Consider the following 20,004-nt stretch of genomic DNA (forward strand, 5'->3'; position numbering starts at 1 on the left):
TTTTTTTTTTTTTTTTGTCTAGTCTGAATATTTCTTTACAAATTTTAAGAATAGGAAAAAGAAAAATATGTAGCATTTTTATTTCTGAGATCATGATGGTCTAAAGTACTGCAGAACTCCATCTATCTGTAGACCAGCAGTTTTCAAATTTTTGGTTTCAGGATATTTTTATACTCTTAAATTGTTGAAGACCTCAAGAGCTTTTGTTTATGTGAGTTATAGCTAATAATATTTACTATACTGGAAACCGAAACTGAGAACTATTTACAATATAAGAATATGTAAATATGCATACAATTATTTTCTGGAATGATGATGATATTACATATAAGGTAACCTCTGAAAATCTCTACCATAAAGATGAGAGGAAAAGGGTAAAAACAGTAAAAAATAACTTGGTTTTATTATAAAAATAGTTTTATCCTCATAAACCCCTTGATCTTGGAGACTGTCAAGATTCCACAGACTGTATTTTTAGAAATGTTGTTGAAGGCATTTGTAAAAATAACAAGTTTTTGTGTGTCCAAGATTTTATGCATACTCAAGCATAATTTTATTTCAGCTTTCACAAAAGCCTAAGAGCACTTAATATGGGCCAGTTTTGTGGTAAATGCATTTCTGGTAAGTATGATTTACCCTTATGTAACAGGGAAGAAATCTGAAGCCAAAAGACTTAAGTAACCTGACTTGAGTGACAGTTTTAGTGGATTTCTGATGCAAACCTATTCTCTCCAATTTTGTCAAAGATGTTGCTATTTTCACTATACAATCCTTTCATTTTCGAAAAGTAATAAATGATATCTGTAATTAACATGCACTGATGCACACTTGATAACAGTTTTCAGGAAACTAATAATTAAACAAGGTTGCAGAGTTTAAACGACTTTGTGTGAAAAAGCCTTAAAATGTCAGCATCTGAACCATGTGTGGGCAAAAGTACAAAGAAAAAGCCTGATTCAAAAATAGAAAGTAATCTATTTAACAAGCAAGGAGCCAAGGTATATGGCAAACTCAGGAACGGAGAAACTGTTTTTGATATTAGATCAGAAAATACTGCATGGAAGAGGCAGCATTTGGGTTGGACCTCAGAACATGAACTATCTTAAAGTTAAGACAAAGAAATAAATAAACATTAAAATAGCTGTATTCTATTCCCTGGATATTTGCCAAGCCAGTCATTCCATTTTAAATGGAATATGAAAACAATAATTCATTAGGATGGATGAAGTATATATTCACCAAGGGAAACTCAGATACTGATACTGATTGTGCAGCTAAACAATAATCAGTATGTAGATAACTAAGTGCATTTTTATTATACATAACAAATATATGTATAAAATGTATTAATTTTTAGGGTTGAATTTTAAGCATGTATTGCTTGTTTTAGCTATCAACTGTCATTATTTTATTCTAACCTCAATAAAAATATCAATGTATGTCAAAAAAAGAAATACAATGTATTCACATATATTAGAGTACAGATTATTTTTGTTCAGTAACTCACTATTGTATAATTTTTTTTAGAATGTTGATTAATGTCCCAAAACATTGGACAGCAAATTTTTGAATGTGTGTTGTATAGAATGATATTTTCATGAATGATAGAGTGAAATGAACTTTTCAAGTTTTTATTTTTTTTCCTTTTACAATAAAACAAGAAGTTCCTTTTTTATAAAATAAAGATCTTTAATGAAAAGAGGACAAAGGCTATTTTGACCTTTAGTTTTTTCAAAGGGTTAGAGTTATATAATCACCAAGATTCCTGTCAAAAAAGACAATTTTATACAATTGGCTATTTAGATGAAAGATTTCTACTTTCTCTAGAATTTCAAAGACCTGTGACCCTACAAGGAAATGGGGACATTATTTATGCCTATTCTTTCCATTCCTAGGTTGGGACACACAGTTTGTTCATAGTGTGTAGAACTTGCTACAAATCGCTTCACTTACTTTTCTTTTGTGTTAGTTCAATAAATGAATAAATTCACATCAAAAATATCTTTAACTCAGTGAGAACTTGTTTAGAATTTCAATTCCACTCCTTAATAGCTAGGTGATTTTTGTTTCATTTTTCTTTAATATTATACAAATTAATTCAACAAACACCAAGTTGAATGCCATTATGCACTTGGCATTATTTGAGCACTGGAGGTAGAGACGTGAGCTGAGATAGTCTCTTCTTTGTTGTGATTGTGATTTCAACATGATAAGAAATGACACATATGAAAAGTCTAGCATCATAATTTCCACATAGTGTATTTTCAATTAGTTAGGAGTAAATTCTGTTCCTTCTCTTTCTTTATGGGCTAACATATTTTTCAATGGTTAATACATTTGTTTTTAAGCACACCAAGCGAGAGGTTAGATGTGATTATTTTTAAAGTCAAGTTTAACATTATTTCATTTATCTTGAGAATTGCTGTATAAAAATTTGCGATCAAAATGAGTATCTTGGGCATATAAAATTTTATGATAATTCTGTATGTTGATCTATTGGCAAAGTTTTAAATGTGAAGAAGATGGCTGCTTCATGCCAGGGAAACCAAATGGAAGCATTTTGTGGCTTTTTGTATTTCGTTTTGAGTTAATTGTAAGCATGCCTTAAAAGTTGTCTTTATCTTCTATTTTATTATAATACTTCTATGGTTAGGTTATTTTAACTCCCAGGATAACATAGTTGTTTCTGAAAAAATTAAAACCTGCTTTATTTTTTGTGGTGATAGTAATAGAATGGCAGTCATCACTTCAATTTGGGAAATATAGGACTGCAAGATCCTATGGTAAAGACTTGCATATCATTTATGTATTCATATATATCTATTTACCTGTCTATTATTTATCCACCTTTCTCTCTGTATGTCTTTCTTTTGAAAGAAAACACACACAGACTTATATATACATGGTTTTTTTTGTATCATGTTTTCGAACTGAGGACTGTGTCTGTTTCTTTTAGCAAGGTGCCTCCAGCTCTTAGAATGAACACATAGGAAGCATTTAAAAGAGTTTGTTGAAAAATTGGATAGGTGGTGATATGGTTTGGCTCTATATCCTCACCCAAATCTCATCTAGAATTGTTATCCCTATGTGTTAAGGGAGGGACCTGGTGGGAGGTGATTGGATCATAGAGGTGGTTTCCCCCATGCTGTTCTCATGATAGTGAATTCTCGTTGAGATCCGATGGTTTAAAAGTGTATGACACTCCCTCCTTCTCTCTTTCTCTCCTACTCCGTTGTGGTAAGACGTGCTTGCTTCCCCTTAAGCTTCCACTGCGATTGTAAGTTTCCTGAGCCCTCCCCAGCCATGTAGAACTGTGAGTCAGTTAAACCTCCTTTCTTTATAAATGAAACCTTCTTTTTTATATAAACCCAGTTATCAGATAGTATCTTTATAGCAGTATGAGAACAGAGTAATACAGTTGGGTTAATGAGTGAATCTAGCTAGGAACAAATAGTGAGAGAGCACAGATAAGGGAGACATTTAATTTTGCTGTGGAAGTTTTCTTAGAGTAAGTATTATTTGAATTAATACTTAAAGAATGAAAAGATGTGCATTAGAAGAAAAATGTAAAAGGAAACTTTCCTGGTAGAAGGAACAGAACAAGCAGATCATAAAATAGAAAGCATGTTGTAAATATTGGGGATAACATGGAGTCTAGTTAGTCAAGATCAGAGCATACACAAAAGGAAAAATGACATGTACACTCATACAAGTAGGTTTATGGCATATTTTAGCATATCTTTGAATATTTTGATAAAGACTGAGTTTTTTTTTTTTTTCCTTAAGTGATGAAGAGTTAATCGTTAACTGAAAACAAATAATGCACTTTTTGGATTCTAATAGAGAACCCATTACTGGATTTAGTTTCCTCACTTAAAGAGTAAAAGAGTTGGTCTGGCTATAGTCATTTTGGCTTTAATATAGCACTAGTATAGTATCATCATTAAAATCAAAACTATCTGATCTAAAATTATACATTCAGTTTTTTGGAGGAACATAAATGACTTCTTGTATCTACTAAGTGGTTTTCTACTAAGTGGTTTTCTGCAATATTCTTTTTTCTTTCTCTCTCTTTTTTTTTTTTTTTTTTTTTTTGAGACAGAGTCTTGCTCTGTTGCCCAGGCTAGAGTGCAGAGGCATGATCTTGGCTCACTGCAACCTCTGCCTCCCAGGTTCAAGCAATCCTCCCACTTCAGCCTCCTGAGTAGCTAGGACTACAGGTAAATCCTACCACACTCGGCTAATTTTCGTATTTTTTGGTAGAGACAGGGTTTCACTATGTTGGCCAGATTGTTCTCAAACAATTGGCCTCAAGTGATCTGCCCATCTTTGCATCCCAAAGTGCTGGCTCACAGATGTAAGCCACCGTGCCCAGCCAGTTTTCTGCAATATTCTTTGCAGTTGTTAGTATATAACCAAATCTGGCTAATTTATTTGTTGTCAAACAATATTTATATAGATAACTCAATTTCATCTTTCTTTCATATAAGAAATTTTCCTAGACCTATGAAATCATAAATAATATTCTGATTCAATATTAATGGGTACATTAGGGTGTATCAATTTTAATTTGTTTTTGCAAAAAAAGTGAATCATAAATAAAAGCATAATAATAGATCAATATTTATATTTAAGTACATATTTTATGTATTTTGTGACATGTTCATAAATAAATGGTTCTTATAACAACATGCAATGTATCTAATGATGTTAATAGCCTAAAATACTTTACTATTTGGCAAACCCTGTATCTTCAAATGTGTTAACTCTTTCTAACTGAAGCATTTATATTCCCATTGGTAGTTGTGTGACAGTACAGCACAGTGTTTGTGAGTCTCAAAAATCCATGTAATTTTGAGAAGCAGTTTCTTTACTCTGATTTCTACTCAAGACTGAAGACAATGTCAGGAATTAATACTTCATTCAGCCAAATATCAGTACTATCTTGTGGTGTTTTCTTAACCTTATATCAAAATTCTACCCTACAGTCAAATCAACTTGAGGCCAGGTTTCAAAGGCTAAAATGTATAACTGCCTTTGAGCAATGAATGGGAGTCTGAAATTTTAGCCTGGGAGCAATGTTTTTCTGAACTCTGTGATATCTCTAAATCTTGATGTTATGTTGTACATCTGTTTTCATTGTTCCCTTATGCATTACTTTTGGCACAATTCTCTTTAGTCTTGTCTGTTCTTTTAACCATATAATACTTCAAAAAAATGTTGTTTTGCTTTTTTTTTGTTTCAATTTGGGTTTTTGATAGTTTATAGAAATAATTTCAGATGTACAAAGGAGTAGCAAAGTTAATAACGGAGTTTTGTAGATGCTTCACCCAGCTTGCAATATCAATTTTGTGTATAGTCATGATACTATTATAAAAACTAAGATAATTGGTACAATAATATTAGCATTGGTAAAATAATATTAACTGAACTAAAGTGGTAAAATACTAATAAGCAAACTTCAAACAATTTATATTTCAGCATATTTCAACTAATGTCCTTTTTGTCCTTGAGGATCCAATCCAGAAGCCTACATTGCATTTAGTTGTCCTGACTTCTTAGTTGTCTCTGGTTTGAGACAGTTCAATAGTTTTTGTTTGTCCCTCATGATCTTGACAATTTTGCAAGTATTTTGTAGAATGTCTCTCAATTTGGATCTGAAGTCTCTCTGATATTTTGTCATAATTATATTAAAGATTTGGATTTGGGGGAAAAATACCAAAGAGGCAATAGGCTTTGCTGAATGAGTGGATTATGTCAACAGTTCAATGATGTTAGTATGGCTCATTAGAGTGATATGAACCTTGATCCCTTGATTACAGTGATATCTACTAGGTTTCTTCATAGTACAGTTACTATAATAAATAGGGGCAAAAAATTTGAGATTGTACAAATATGTTATTTATTTGTGTACTTTTGCTCACAATTTTTTGCCTACAATGATTATTATATGGCATTCTAATGATTATTTTCTATCTCCCTCATTTTTAGAAATGTATTAATTGGAATTCTTGTGTAAGAAAGAGTTGTCTCTCCTGCCCAGTTTACTTATTTATTTATTTATTTATATTACTATGAACTCATTAATATTTACTTTATTATCTGGGTTATAATATAAAACTATAATTATTAATTTAATTGCTCAAACTCTGTTAGCTTTGGTCACAGGAGCTCTTTCAGATTGGCTTCTATGTCTTTTTGATGCAGGTGAGGCCTAAAATCGGGGCTTAGGCCAGGATGGTTCTTGGCTTTGTCCAAGAAAGAACATAAGTGAGCCAACAGAGCAAAGGGAAAGCAAGTTTATTTTAAAGCAACTGAGTACAGGAATATGGCTGCTCCATAGAGAGAGTAGTAGCAGCAGCAGCAGCAGCCCTCGTGAATTGCTGGCTAGCTATTTTTAGAGAACTGTTCCTTGATTATATGCTAGATAAGGGGTGGATTATTCATGAATGTTCTGAAAAGGGGGCAAAGGGTTCTTGGAACCAAAGGTCCTTCTTCTTTTAAACTATATAAGGTAACTTCTGGGGGTTGTCATGGCATTTGTTAATTGTCATGTTTGTAGTGGGAGTGTCTTTTAGCATCCAAATGCATTATAATTAGTATGAAATAAGCAGTGAGGGTAACCAGAAGCTGCTTTCATTGGCATCTTGGTTTTAGCTGGTTTGGGCTGATTTCTTTGCTGCATCCTGTTCTCATCAGCTTCTGTTTTGTTCAGTGGGGTCTGGTGACTGGTTCTCAGAAAACAAGTCCTACTGATCTCCTGAACCTCATTTTGACATGTCTCATCTTTTTTTCATTTTTTTTCTCCTCTCTTTTAAAATTTTGTCACTTATTTACCTCCTGGAACCACATGAAATTCCAGGGTTAACTTGTATTTTTCTTACCCCAGTCCTGGAACCAACTACTTCTCCATTGAGCCTTGGTTCCTTTCATTAGGTAATGATATTTAAACACTCAGATCTGTGCTCTAGTTTTATTAGTTGCTGCTAGGGTATCACTGCTTCCGTGAACTCTCATCAGACAGAGACAGGAAATGTATTTATGTAAAGTAACCGAGTTATACATATTTTTGTATACTTTTTGTATGTATATATTTTTAATTGAAATCATACTGATAACTCTAAATCTAACCCAACGCTACAGAGTTTATTATGTCATTCTCTCTTTGATTATTTCTAACTTACATTAGAGAAACATGGCTTTCATTATCTACAATATATATGCTGATACTAGTAAAGTAGTTCAGAGTTGCTGTTTCATGCTCTTGAGAGAAAACGTTTACCAACTAGAGTACCATGCTCGTGTCTATTTCTTTTGTTTATTAGCTGATGATATCTGGTCAAACAGTGTTTTACAATGTTATTCTCTCAGACTTTAATTTGTTTGTTCTTTTTCTACCTCCTTAAATGAGGTAATATTACTCACTGTTAATATAGTTAGATTCATTCTGCATTCTGTCTTGGCTATTTATTAAAATTACATATGGTAGAAATCACTCTTTATGGTATTATATATAGATGCACAGAATTGTGTATCTATATATACACAATATTATATAGAACTATTCTATCACCAGAAAAATTTCCTCTTGCTGTCTTTTTTTGCAGTCAACCACTTCCCCAATCCTAACCCATGAAAATTAACTGATGTGATGTTCTTTCCTATAGCTTTATCTTTTCCAGAATGTCATATAAATTGAATCATGCATATGTGGCCTTTGGGTCTGGCCTTTTTCACTTAGTCAAATGCATTTATAACTCACCCACATTGCTGTGAGAACAAAGAACTCATTATTGTTTCTTGCTATGTAGTATCCAATTTATGGATGTATGCATTTTGTTTAGGTATTCACCATTTGAAAGACATCTGGTTGTTTCCAGTGTGTAGTAATTACAGCGAAAAAAATCCTGCTATAAACATCCTGGTATCGATTTTTGTGTGAACCATTGTTTCTTTTCGCTGGAGCAAATACAAGTGGAATTGGTGGGTCATAGGTTAGGTATAAGTTTAACTTTATAAGAAACTTCAATATTGATTATAGCATTTTGCATTTCTACAAGCAATATATGAGAAGTCCTATTGTTCCACATTTGCCAACATCTGATACTGCTTGTGCTTTTGAATACAGCGTTTCCAAATGTGTGTGTGGAGATATCTCATAGTTTTAATTTGCCTATCCTAATTAATAATGGTATTGAGCATCTCATCATATGCGTATTTGCTATCCACATATCTCTTTTGGTGATGTATTACTTCAGGTATTTCACCCATTTTTTGTGGGGCTACTTGTTTACTTATTATTTAGTTTTGAGAGTATTTTATGGAATAGTTATGAGTTGTCATTCTTTGAATAACTAATTTGCAAATATAATATTTCAGTCTACAGCTAATTCTTTCATTTTTCCTTTTTCCAGCCTTATTGAGGTATAATTGACAGAAAAAAGTTTTAATATTGAAAGTGTACAACTGTAACCAAACTCTAGCTGTGCAGAACCCAATAACAAGAGCAAAATATGGTAGAAAGAAAGTAGCTTTATTTACCATAACTAGCAATGGTTAAGTGGCTGGATTCACTTCCAAAGTAAGCACTTCAAACTTTAGGCTGGGGCAAGGGGCTTAAAAGGGGAAACTTGGAATGGGAAACATGCAGGAAGGGTGCTGAGTATAAGGTCTGTGTGTCTTATTCCAGTGGCTATCTCAAGCTGTGGTCCACCTGGATCATGGGCTGGTGTCATCTCAACGATGTCCAAGTTGTTGACTAACTGCCTTGAGGTGTCTCTGAAATTTTTCAGCTAGTTCTCTATGCCTGAAGGTCTGTTTCAAGATTAGCCACTGAAACTTCCATGTAAGGACACAATTAGAAACAAGCATACAGTTAGATAAATGTGTATGGTGTAAGGGAGTGTATAATAAAGGGAAGGACATGGTATTTGAAAGAAAGTACATTTCAAGGCTATATTTTAAGAATAAAAAAAAGGTTTCTCTAGCTGGTTTCAATGTTGTATCTTGAGACTAGAGAAAAAAACAGAAAAAAGGAAAAGAAAAGTTTTAAAATGCATTTTCAGGCTAGATTGTTCAGTTACACAATGTGATGATTTGATAATTTGTATATATTGTAAAATGATCACCACAATCAAGTTAATTAACACATCCATCATCTCACATAACTATCATTTGTATGGGTGAGGTGGCGAAGATACTTCAGATCTGCAATCTTAGCAAATTTCAAGTATATAACACTGTATCATTAACTATATTCACCATGCTGTACATCAGTCTCCAATCTTTTTGGCACCAGGAACCAGTTTCGTGGAAGAAAATGCTGCCACGGATGGGGTGGGGAGGATGGTTTCAGGATGATTCAAGTGCATTTCATTTATTGTGCACTTTATCTCTTTTATTATTACATTGCAATATATATATAATATAATGAAATAATTATACAACTCACCATAATGTAGAATCAGTGGGAGCCCTCAACTTATTTTCCTGAAAGTAGATAGTTCCACCTGGGGGTGATGGGAGACAGTGGCAAATCATCGGGCATTAGATTCTCATAATGCGCAACCTAGATCTCTCTCATGTGCAATTCACAATAGGTTTCACGCTCCTATGAAAATCTAATGCTACCACTAATCTGACAGGAACCAGAGCTCAGGTGGTAATGTGAGTGATGTGGAGCGGCTGTAAATACAGATGAAGCTTTGCTCAGTTGCAGCTGCTCATGTTCTGCTGCAAAGCCCATTTCCTAACAGGCAAGGGACCAGTACCAGTCCAGGGGTTGGGGACCCCAACTGTACATGCTATCAGACACTTACTTCTTGTTTCTTCTATCTAACTGTATGTTTGTACCCATTAACCAGCTTCCCTTCATTCCCACCCCCAATCCTTCCTAGCCTCTGGTAACAATCATTCTACTCTCTTAAAGCACTGATCTGCTCTTTAACAAACATTAGTAAAGGACTATAAAGGGTTTATGAGAATCTCACCTCATGGTCAAATTGGTTAAGCATAATAGCAAGGGTTATAGGCCTTTAACATACTCGATAGGCTCCCCAAAAATCAAATTTCAGCTTTAAAATTGTCTTTTCTAACCCCTAACTTTTGGATGCTACAGAGGGCACCTGGAGCATCCAAAAGAGATGCAAACAGGATTATGTGACATGCTTAGTTGCATGGAATAGTCAAAATAAAAATAATGTTTAATCTTCTTCAGGTTATATTTTAGTGAATAATATTAATATATGCTCCAAAATTGTATGGGATTTCTAAAATTCTAATGTCTGAGTATATGCTATCAATCATAATTAAGGTTATTAGATTATTGCCAACCACAGAAATAACCAAATTTCCTTGTCAATTGTGTCTTTATGACTATTTAAAGTCATTTCCATGGTTAATTGCATAATGCTGATATAGTTTCTGAAAAGTTCACTAGCATGCAAAATCCTAGAATATGGTGTCTTAGGAGGTTCATGAAAGGATGGAAAGGACCCTGAAAAGCATTCTTGAATACAGCTTTCTAATAACTTTAAGTTTATATCATTTGGACTGGCTAAGAATTCCTGAAACTTTAACAAAAACTGGTTTATAAAACTGCTAACCTAAGCAGAACAAGAATAAATTGAATACCAAGAAAGTACTTTGCCAGATTTTCATTTTTAAATCAGCTGATACATGGTCTATGTCAAATTACCTATGATAACCCGTTAGTTATCAGTGCTATGCACTTAAATTTGGGAAACAACAGGCATTCAAGAGGACATAAGTCCAATGTTACGCATGGACTCATGGGGAACCAGAACAGTTGCAGCCTTGTCCTTCCTGAGGCTTTAAAGCTTTTGTTATTAAAAGTTCTGCATTCTGGCCGGGGGTGGTGGCTCACGCCTATAATCCCAGCACTTTGGGAGGCCAAGGCGGGTGGATCATGTGGTCAGGAGATCGAGATCATCCTGGCTAACACGGTGAAACCCCATACAAAAAATTAGCTGGGCGCGGTGGTGGGTGCCTGTAGTCCCAGCTACTCAGGAGGCTGAAGCAGGAGAATGGCATGAACCTGGGAGGCAGAGTTTGCAGTGAGCTGAGATCGCGCCACTGCACTCCAGCTTGGGCGATAGAGCGAGACTCCATCTCAAAAAAAAAAAAAGTTCTGCATTCCATGACTCATGGAGAAGATAAAATGATCCAAATTAAATGTATATATTTTGTGGTGGCTACCAAATTGCTAAAATAGTTTATAGCCAACGTTTGGTTTGTTAAATCCATATTCCTGGGAAGACAATCAAAACTTCAGGTACATTTGGCTACCTGATGGGCCATTTAAACATTTATAAAGGGATTTCATCCAATTGTTACTTTCAATCCATGTTTTCTGATTGTAGAAAAGCTTCCCATACAAGAGGGCTGATGTTATAATAGTAGATTATTATGCCACAGTGTATTTTCACGGTGTAAAGAAAGCTTTTTATGGTTCACTGAGGACAATCAACCTCTTCACAATCTAGAACCTGAAGATTGGATCTGCTGAGAACATCAGAGAAAGACTATCCTTGCCATCCACACTACAGCAAAACTTTGGGAACTTAAACTTTGGGTTCATAGTCTCATAACTCAGAAGGGTCCCTCCACGTTCTTGTAACTGTACACTGATTGGAATCCTTAAAGTAAAGCTAACTAGGAAAGTTTCTCCCCAGAAGAAAATGATATCCTTGATGTGCTTTTCCCAAAATCACAGATCAAGACTTCTCTACTATCATGAGACTCTTATCTTTGAATTTTTTTCCCTTGCTTATGCCTCTATGAATGATAGAAGTGAAAAGGGGATCTCTTATACATACTTATGGGGTTTAGTTTTATTAGTGAAGGATTTTGCAGACAGCCTTATACATGGATGGCTTATACTTTGAAACATAAAGATGAAGGCTGATGCAGGTGAGAAAATTTAATGTACATATACTGCCTCATAATCAGTCAGAAACAGAACATTGGTTCACTCCTCTTAAAACACATTGTGGGTTAAGGAGAACCTTGCCAGAAGGCCTTCACTCCTCTATATTTTTTCCAATACGTTTTTTGGGAACAGGTGGTGTTTGGTTACATAAATAAGGTCTTCAGTGGTGATTTCTGGGATTTTGGTGCACCCATCACCCGAACAGTGTACACTGTACCCAGTGTGTGGTCTTTTATCCCTTACCACCTCTCACCCTCTCCCCTAAGTACCCAAAGTCCAGTGTATCATTCTTACACCTTTGTGTCCTCATAGCTTAGCTCCCACATATGAGTGAGAACATATGATGCTTGGTTTTCCATTTCTGAGTTAATTCACTTAGAATAATAGTCTCCAATATATATCACATTTTCTTTATCCAATTGTTGATTGATGGGCATTTGGGCTGGTTCCACATTTTTGCAATTGCAAATTGTGCTGCTATAAACATGCATGTGCAAGTATCAAGAAATGTTTAAATCCACCTATGACCTGAAAGCCCCTTCTTTGAGATGTCCCACCTGTCCAGGCCAAAGCAATGTACTTCTTGATCAGATTCTCCCAGGGCCTGAAAGCTCGAACGGATGAATAACTCCTCCCTCCTCAGGCCCAGTCCCAAGGCTCAAGGCCACTTGCATCAGCAGCAAAACCAGCAGGATAGCAGAAGCAGGAAGAGAGCCGGCAGGAAAACACATACCCTGGCTGGAAGACATACCCCTGAAGTTCGAGAAAGAGGCAGTCCGGGTACGACATAGTAGTCACGTCAGACTGCAACACTTCCTGTTTACAGAGGACTATAAAACCCCTGTCCCATCCTCAGTTGGGGCTGATGCCATTTTAGGCTTCAGCCGGCCTGCACCCAGGCGCTCATTAAAACGGCATGTTGCTCCACACTGCCTTGTGTTGTCTCTTGGCGTGCTCCCAGGGTTCAAACTCGTACAAGAACCTTTCACTTCTTACATGTATTGCTTTATGTATCAGCGTGTAACTTCTTTCTCTCCAAAATGTATAAAATCAAGCTGTAACCCAACCACCTCAGGCACATGTTCTCAAAACCTCTGGAGATTGTGTTTCTGGCCTTGGTAACTCATATTTGGCTCAGAATAAATTGTTCAAATACTTTACCGTTTGACTCTTGTGTTGACTATTTTTTCTGCTTGTAATTTGTTAAGGAGTTTCAATCTGTTATCAATTCTGGAAAATGTTTACCAGTTACCACATTAAAAAAAAATGCTTCTTCACTGTTTTTTACTCAAGATAGTCTATCTGGGGTACAGGCTACTTACCAGAGTTGTCCTACTTGCAGCAACGTGGCAATCTTCTAAATTTGTTTTGGCTTGTGGGGAAGAGAGACTAGAAAATTAACAAGTGCTTTTTTCTGGCTCATGTCAGAAGTGCTACAGTCTCTCTTCAATTAGCAGATCTCGACAATGGTACTGCCTAATTAGAAGGAGGCAGGAAAGTGTAGATTCTCTTATTTTCAGGAAGGAGCGGAACGTGGCATAACTTAACACAATGGTTCATTCTTCCTTCATAGGTTTAATACTTTTGGAGTGAATATTCATCATTAGTTAATCTTGAATGTCATTTACGTAGCCAATGTGGGGGAATAATTTTACATATACTTCTTTAATATCTCCCAGGGGTATGTGAAAAATACATTTGAATTGTAAACCAACCTGGGCACTGCACCAGGCCTTATCTTGCTTTTCTAAACATGGATATTACGTATCATTTATTTTAATCTCAACTTGTAATAGTAATTTGTATTTTATACCTCATTTTTAGCTGCTTATGTGTCCAGAATTGGTGGGTTCTTGGTCTCACTGACTTCAAGAATGAAGCCACGGACCCTTGCGGTGAGTGTTACAGTTCTTAAAGGCGGCGTGTCCGGAGTTTGTTCCTTCTGATGTTCGGATGTGTTTGGAGTTTCTTCCTTCTGGTGGGGTTCATGGTCTAGCTGTCTCAGGAGTGAAGATGCGGACCTTCGCAGTGAGTGTTACAGCTCTTAAGGCGGTGCGTCTGGAGTTCTTCATTCCTCCCGGTGGGTTCGTGGTCTCCCTAGCTTCAGGAGTGAAGCTGCAGACCTTCGTGGTGAGTGTTACAGCTCATAAAGGCAGTGTGGACCCAAAGAGTGAGCAGCAGCAAGATTTATTGCAAAGAGCGAAAGAACAAAGCTTCCACAGTGTGGAAGGGGACCCGAGCGGGTTGCCACTGCTGGCTCCCGCAGCCTGCTTTTATTCTCTTATCTGGTCCCACTGACATCCTGCTGATTGGTCCATTTTACAGAGAGCCCAGTGGTCTGTTTTGACAGGGTGCTGATTGGCGCGTTTCCAATCCCTGAGCTGGACGCAAAAGTTCTCCACTTCCCCACTAGATTAGCTAGATAGGGAGTGTTCACACAAAGGTTCTCCAAGTCCCCACCAGAGTAGCTAGATACAGAGTAGCGATTGGTGCATTCACAACCTTGAGCTAGACACAGGGTGCTGATTGGTGTATTTATAATCCCTTAGCTAGACATAAAGGTTCTCCAAGTCCCCACCAGACTCAGGAGCCCAGCTGGCTTCACCCAGTGGATTCCGCACCCTGGTGGCAGGTGGAGCTGCCTGCCAGTCCCGTGCGTGCACCTGCACTCCTCAGCCCTTGGGTGATCGATGAGACTGGGTGCCCTGGAGCAGGGGGCGGAGGTCGTCTGGGAGGCTCAGGCCACACAGGAGCCCACGGAGAAGGGGGAGGCTCAGGCAGGTCCCGAGCCCTGCCCCGCAGGGAGGCAGCTAAGGCCCCGCGAGAAATCGAGTGCTGCACCGGTGGGCTGGCACTGCTGGGGGACCCAACACACACTCCGCAGCCACTGGCCGGGGTGCTAAGCCCCTCATTGCCCGGGCCGGCGGGCCGTTCCGAATGTGGGGCCTGCCAAGTCCACGCCAACGCGGAACTCCAGCTGGCCCGCAAGCCCCGCGTGCAGCCCAGTTCCCGCTCGTGCCTCTCCCTCCACACCTCCCTGTAAGCTGAAGGAGCCAGCTCCGGCCTTGGCCAGCCCAAAAAGGGGCCCCCACAGTGCAGTGGTGGGCTGAAGGGCTCCTCAAGTGCCACCAAAATGGGAGCCCAGGCAGAGGAGGCCCCTAGAGTGAGCCAGGGCTGTGAGGGCTGCCAGCACGCTGTCACCTCTCACTTAGACACAGGAGGTCTAATTAATCTTTCTCTAGCACCTTCACATAATTTTGAGTTTAGCAAATTACTTTGAATTTTTATTTGTTAAGTGTTCTTATTCTTTTTGTTTCTTTACTTTTATTTTCATTTCTCTACTGCATTGATGCAAGGATATTACTTAATTCTCCCTCCCACTAAGCCTTTTACATTTACATCCCTAGTCTGGAAGTTCACAGGATGTTTCTGTACTTAGAAGTTACCTTAAGTTATAAAAAGCAAACAAACAAGCAAAAATGCACGAATGCTATATATAGTGATAATCATCAGCTCTAATCTCAGTAGAGTACAAAAATCTTAAGTGCTTCGACTATTAATATTCTCTTCCTGTATCCTGTGTCCTTTTGCTTGTATCTTAATATCAGCTTATTTTCAACCACAAAATTATTATTTGTCTTTAACTGTAATTATCTTTATTTTGCTCTTAATCTTGAATGATACTTTAGCTGGATTAAGAGTTCTAAGCCCCTGGGGTTGTTTTTGTTTTGTTTTAGTTTGGTTTGGTTTTCTCTCTTCAATTATTTAGACAATTAAGTTTAATACTTTCTTGTTTTGTTGTTGCTGATAAGTCTATTATCTATTTACTAAAAATTCCTTTATGACATCTACAATTTTTTAGTAAATTTCTGCTTTTAAAAATAGTTTTATTATGATGTGTCTAACTGAATGTGTGTTTTCTTATTCTACTTAAGAATTGGCATGTTGTTTTAATTAAGAACTTGTATATTTTCTTAATTCTGGAAATTTCTCAGACATCTAATATAATTATAAATCTCTGCCAGATTCCTATTTAATCTTTCCTTCTAAAACTTTATCCCATGCATATTGTTTTAAAATGTGTCTCATAAATTGTTGATGAAAAAAACTTCAACTGAATTAAATTTAAAGGAGTTTAATTGAGCAATGAACAATTTGCGAATTGGGCAGACTTCTGAGCCATAGTAAGCTCAGAGACTCCAGCACAGCCATGGGGTGAAAGAAAACTTATGAACAGAAAAAGCAAAGTGAGGTACAGAAAAAGAAATTCAGGTGCAGAAACAACTGGATTGGTTACAGCTTGGTGATTGCCTTATTTGAACACAGTTTGAACAGTTGGCTACATTTGATTAGCCAAAACTCAGTGATTGGCACAAGTGTAGGCTATGTCTGTTTACACCTCAACTTGTTATGGTTCACAATGTACAGAAAAACCTTTAGGCCAAACTTAAAATATGTAAGGAGGCAGCTTTAGGCTAAACCTGATTTAAAATTGTCATTTTTATTCAGAGAGAAATGTGGAGTTTAACTTCTGCTTTATATCTCACTAACCAGGTGACTTTAGTTCACTTAATCATTTGAAGACTCATTTTTCTCTATTGTAAAGTAAGTATAATAATGCTACCTGATGTTTTTTGAGAACTAAATGGCATAAGTCATTGTATTAATTTTCGGTTGCTTCTGTAACAGATTACCACAAACTTAGTGACTTAAAACAAAAATTTATTATCTTACAGTTCTTTTGGTTAAAAGTTTAACATAGATTGCACTGGGCTAACATCAAGTTCAACAGGCAGTAAAATCAAGTGTTGGTAGAACCATTTTGGAGGGTTTAGGGGATAATCTAGTTTTTTTGCCTCTTAAAGCTTGTTGGGTCTGCCTGCATTCCTTGGCAGGCAGGTGGCTTCCTTTCTCCATCTTCAAAACCATCAATGGTGGATTGAGTCCTTCTTATCACTCTAATCACTTATGTGATTACATTGGGCCCACCTGGTAGTCAAGAAAAATCTTCCCATCTCAAGGCCTGCAATCTTAATAACATCTGCAATGTCCCTTTTGCCATAGGCTATAACATATATTCATATGTTCCAGGGACTGGGATGTGGACATCTTGCCGGTGAGAAGGAGGATTATTCTGTCTACCACAACATTTATAGAGGACTTGATATCTAGTAAGAATTCAAAAATATTATGAACATATTGATGTCAGAAGAGCTTAGAAGTGAATTTGGCTCTTTGTAACTGTGAACTGTGGGCTCTTAATAGTTTGAGATAATCAATCATTTGATTTCTCTTTTTGAAATCCCTGTAAGATAGGATTATGTATGGATACCTTAGAAAATCAAGAGGATATTCTGACATAGTATATTTAAAATAGTTGTAATTCATTTATACATTTACTTGAATCATATTGTGTACATTAGCAACAGCAAACATGTTGGTGGGTAGTGACTAGGGGCAGACAGGGTGGCTTTAAATAGCAAACTATGGCACATGAATTAATTTATTGCCAAAAAGCACTATGTGTATACATACATACACACATTTGTGTATGTATACGCACTATGATAAGTAATGGCACAAATTACAGCAATAATTGGTAGCTGAGAGCTATGTAACAGATGTCAAGATTAAAGGGGACTAAATACATTGGGGATTCCCTGTTTAACCAATGGGTTTAATTAAAAGGTTTGTTGACTTTTTAACTTTGTCAGCTATTTCTTGCTCAGTAATTAAACAGAATCTAGCTAATTCCTTTGAGGGTGTTTTTCAAAGCCTAATAAAAACATGTATCATTTGTAATCAACTTTTAATGTTAGTATTAATATAAGTGTAAGGAACATGGTTGTGCTTTGGTCAAGGAATAGGCTGAGGCAGACATCTGGGCCAGAGTGACTCAGCAAGTTTGGAAAGCAGGTGCACAATTCCATGTATAATGTAAACACAGCCATGTAGCCATGGCATGAGAAGACTCGTCATTTGGCTCTACGCAAATATTGTCTGTAAAAGGTATAATTTGCCCTGCTGACATTGTACAGGCACGCTTATGCCCAGAGAAAGAGAGAGTCAGAGTTGTCCGTCTGTGCAGAAGACAGGGAGCCAGGACACAGCTCAGCTCACTCGGTCCCAACGAGAGAAAGAGTTAAGCTGCTGACCCTGAAGGCAAGGGAGAGCCTGCCAGGCAGCTGTGTGTGGGAGCTGCCAGACTAAGCAGCTGAGACAAGGTGGACAGTGTGAGAGAACTAGTGTGAGTGAGATGCTGATGGGAGAGCTGCTGAATAAAACTACATTTCACCTGCCTATGGTCTCGTGAGTGTTCTTTCATCTATCTGCTCATCCACCCATCTCTAGATAGTATGAAAATTACTTCAAAACATTAATCTGTTACATTGACAATTTTAGTATTATGTGCTATGTTGTAATTCCTGTTTCTGCTCATCAAATTATTTATTAGCTCAACAGAGTTATTGTACTTGGATGTGCAGAGCTCATACAAGCTGATAAGAAAAATACTAAGACAGTATCAAAAAAATAACTTTAGTGGAAAAGTCACAGGAGATTTTAAAATATGAAAAACTGAAAAAATTATTGAATCATATAAAATTGCCAACATTGTAAGTCAAATTAGTCTATATTGGCAATTTCATGTGTTTTTTGTTTTGTTTTTTTTTGAGACAGAGTTTCACTCTTGTTGCCCAGGCTGGAGTGCAATGGCACGATCTCTGCTCACCACAACCTCCGCCTCCCGGGTTCAAGTGATTCTCCTGCCTCAGCTTCTCGAGTAGCTGGGATTACAGTCATGTGCCACCAAGCCTGGCTAATTTTGTATTTTTAGTAGAGACAGGGTTTCTCCACCTTGGTCAGGCTGGTCTTGAACTCCTGACCTCAGGTGATTTGCCCACCTTGGTGTCCCAAAGTGCTGGGATTACAGGTGTGAGCCACCACGCCCGGCCTTAATTTCATATGTTTAAATCTAGTAGTTTAAGAGATGTTAAAATGAAATGGAGAAAAACGTTATTTGGAGTTTTAAATTACCAAGAATAAAAACTTTCATAATTAATATCAATAAGGAAGAAGAGGGACATATTGAGCAGTTTCATCTTAATGAACACAAACCGCACTACTTTACTGGAAGTATATTGGCAACATGTACTAACAAATTTTAAAAAATAATTTAAATGGAGAACAAGAATTTTAATAGAGAACAAAACAGATTATTATATATATGTTTATATGTATAAATATGTTTATGTGTATGTGTGTGTGTATATACATATATATATAGAGAAAAAGATAAACTGAAATCTTTAGTAGGCCATGTATTTTTTATTCACTTTGGATATGTTATTAAATTTTATATGCCTCCATTTTCTCATCTCAACTGTAAAGTACAAATAACATGAAAATTAAATTGTATCATGCATTATCTGCTGTCAAAATATAGCAGTGTCTCATATATAATCAGTAATAAACTATTGGTAATATTCTAAATGAACAGTAGTAAGGAACTTTTTAACTAATTTAGGGTTCTTGTATCACATAAAATAATAAACATCTTTCTGTACTTAATTTATAACATATTGCTGATGAAATTCAATAATACTTTGATATGAAGTTCAGTGAAACAAAGTAGGACATAATCTTTTATATATGATATTATTTCGACATTGAAATCTTATTCCAAGAAAGATTTATACTGTTTTGAAAAGACTCAAAACCTTCAACTTTAATAAGACCACTCTGAAGTGCTGCAAAAATATTCATTAACTCAAGTATTTTGATAGTCTAATAAAAATATATTAAAAAATGAAATTATACCTAAGCAGAAACTTTGGTAAATATTTTTCTGATTACAGGTAAGTCTTTCAAACATAAAATCAATGATTTTTAAAATTGATAAATTTGATAACATACAATCATTTAAACGTTCTTTCCAAAAATCAAACCTGTTAACATAAACATTAATTTATCTGAGGCCAGAATATTTAATATCTTTTCAATGACATCTCCTTTATTAACCATCTAAATTATCTTGGAATACTTGGGGAATTTCC

At 36.3% G+C, this 20,004-nt stretch overlaps 1 long non-coding RNA gene across 1 annotated transcript in view; it reads left to right on the top strand.

Moving 5' to 3' along the window:
* LOC129398747 (uncharacterized) overlaps positions 1–18,244 on the top strand; it is a 136,660-nt gene extending 118,416 nt beyond the window's left edge. Inside the window, exon 5 of the long non-coding RNA XR_010109016.1 lies at positions 13,775–18,244. This is a non-coding gene — a long non-coding RNA (uncharacterized LOC129398747). The remainder of the gene's footprint in view (positions 1–13,774) is intronic.
* Positions 18,245–20,004: the final 1,760 nt, after the last annotated feature.

The sequence above is a fragment of the Pan paniscus genome, chromosome 11 (assembly GCF_029289425.2).
Source record: "Pan paniscus chromosome 11, NHGRI_mPanPan1-v2.0_pri, whole genome shotgun sequence".
Lineage (NCBI taxonomy): Eukaryota > Metazoa > Chordata > Mammalia > Primates > Hominidae > Pan > Pan paniscus.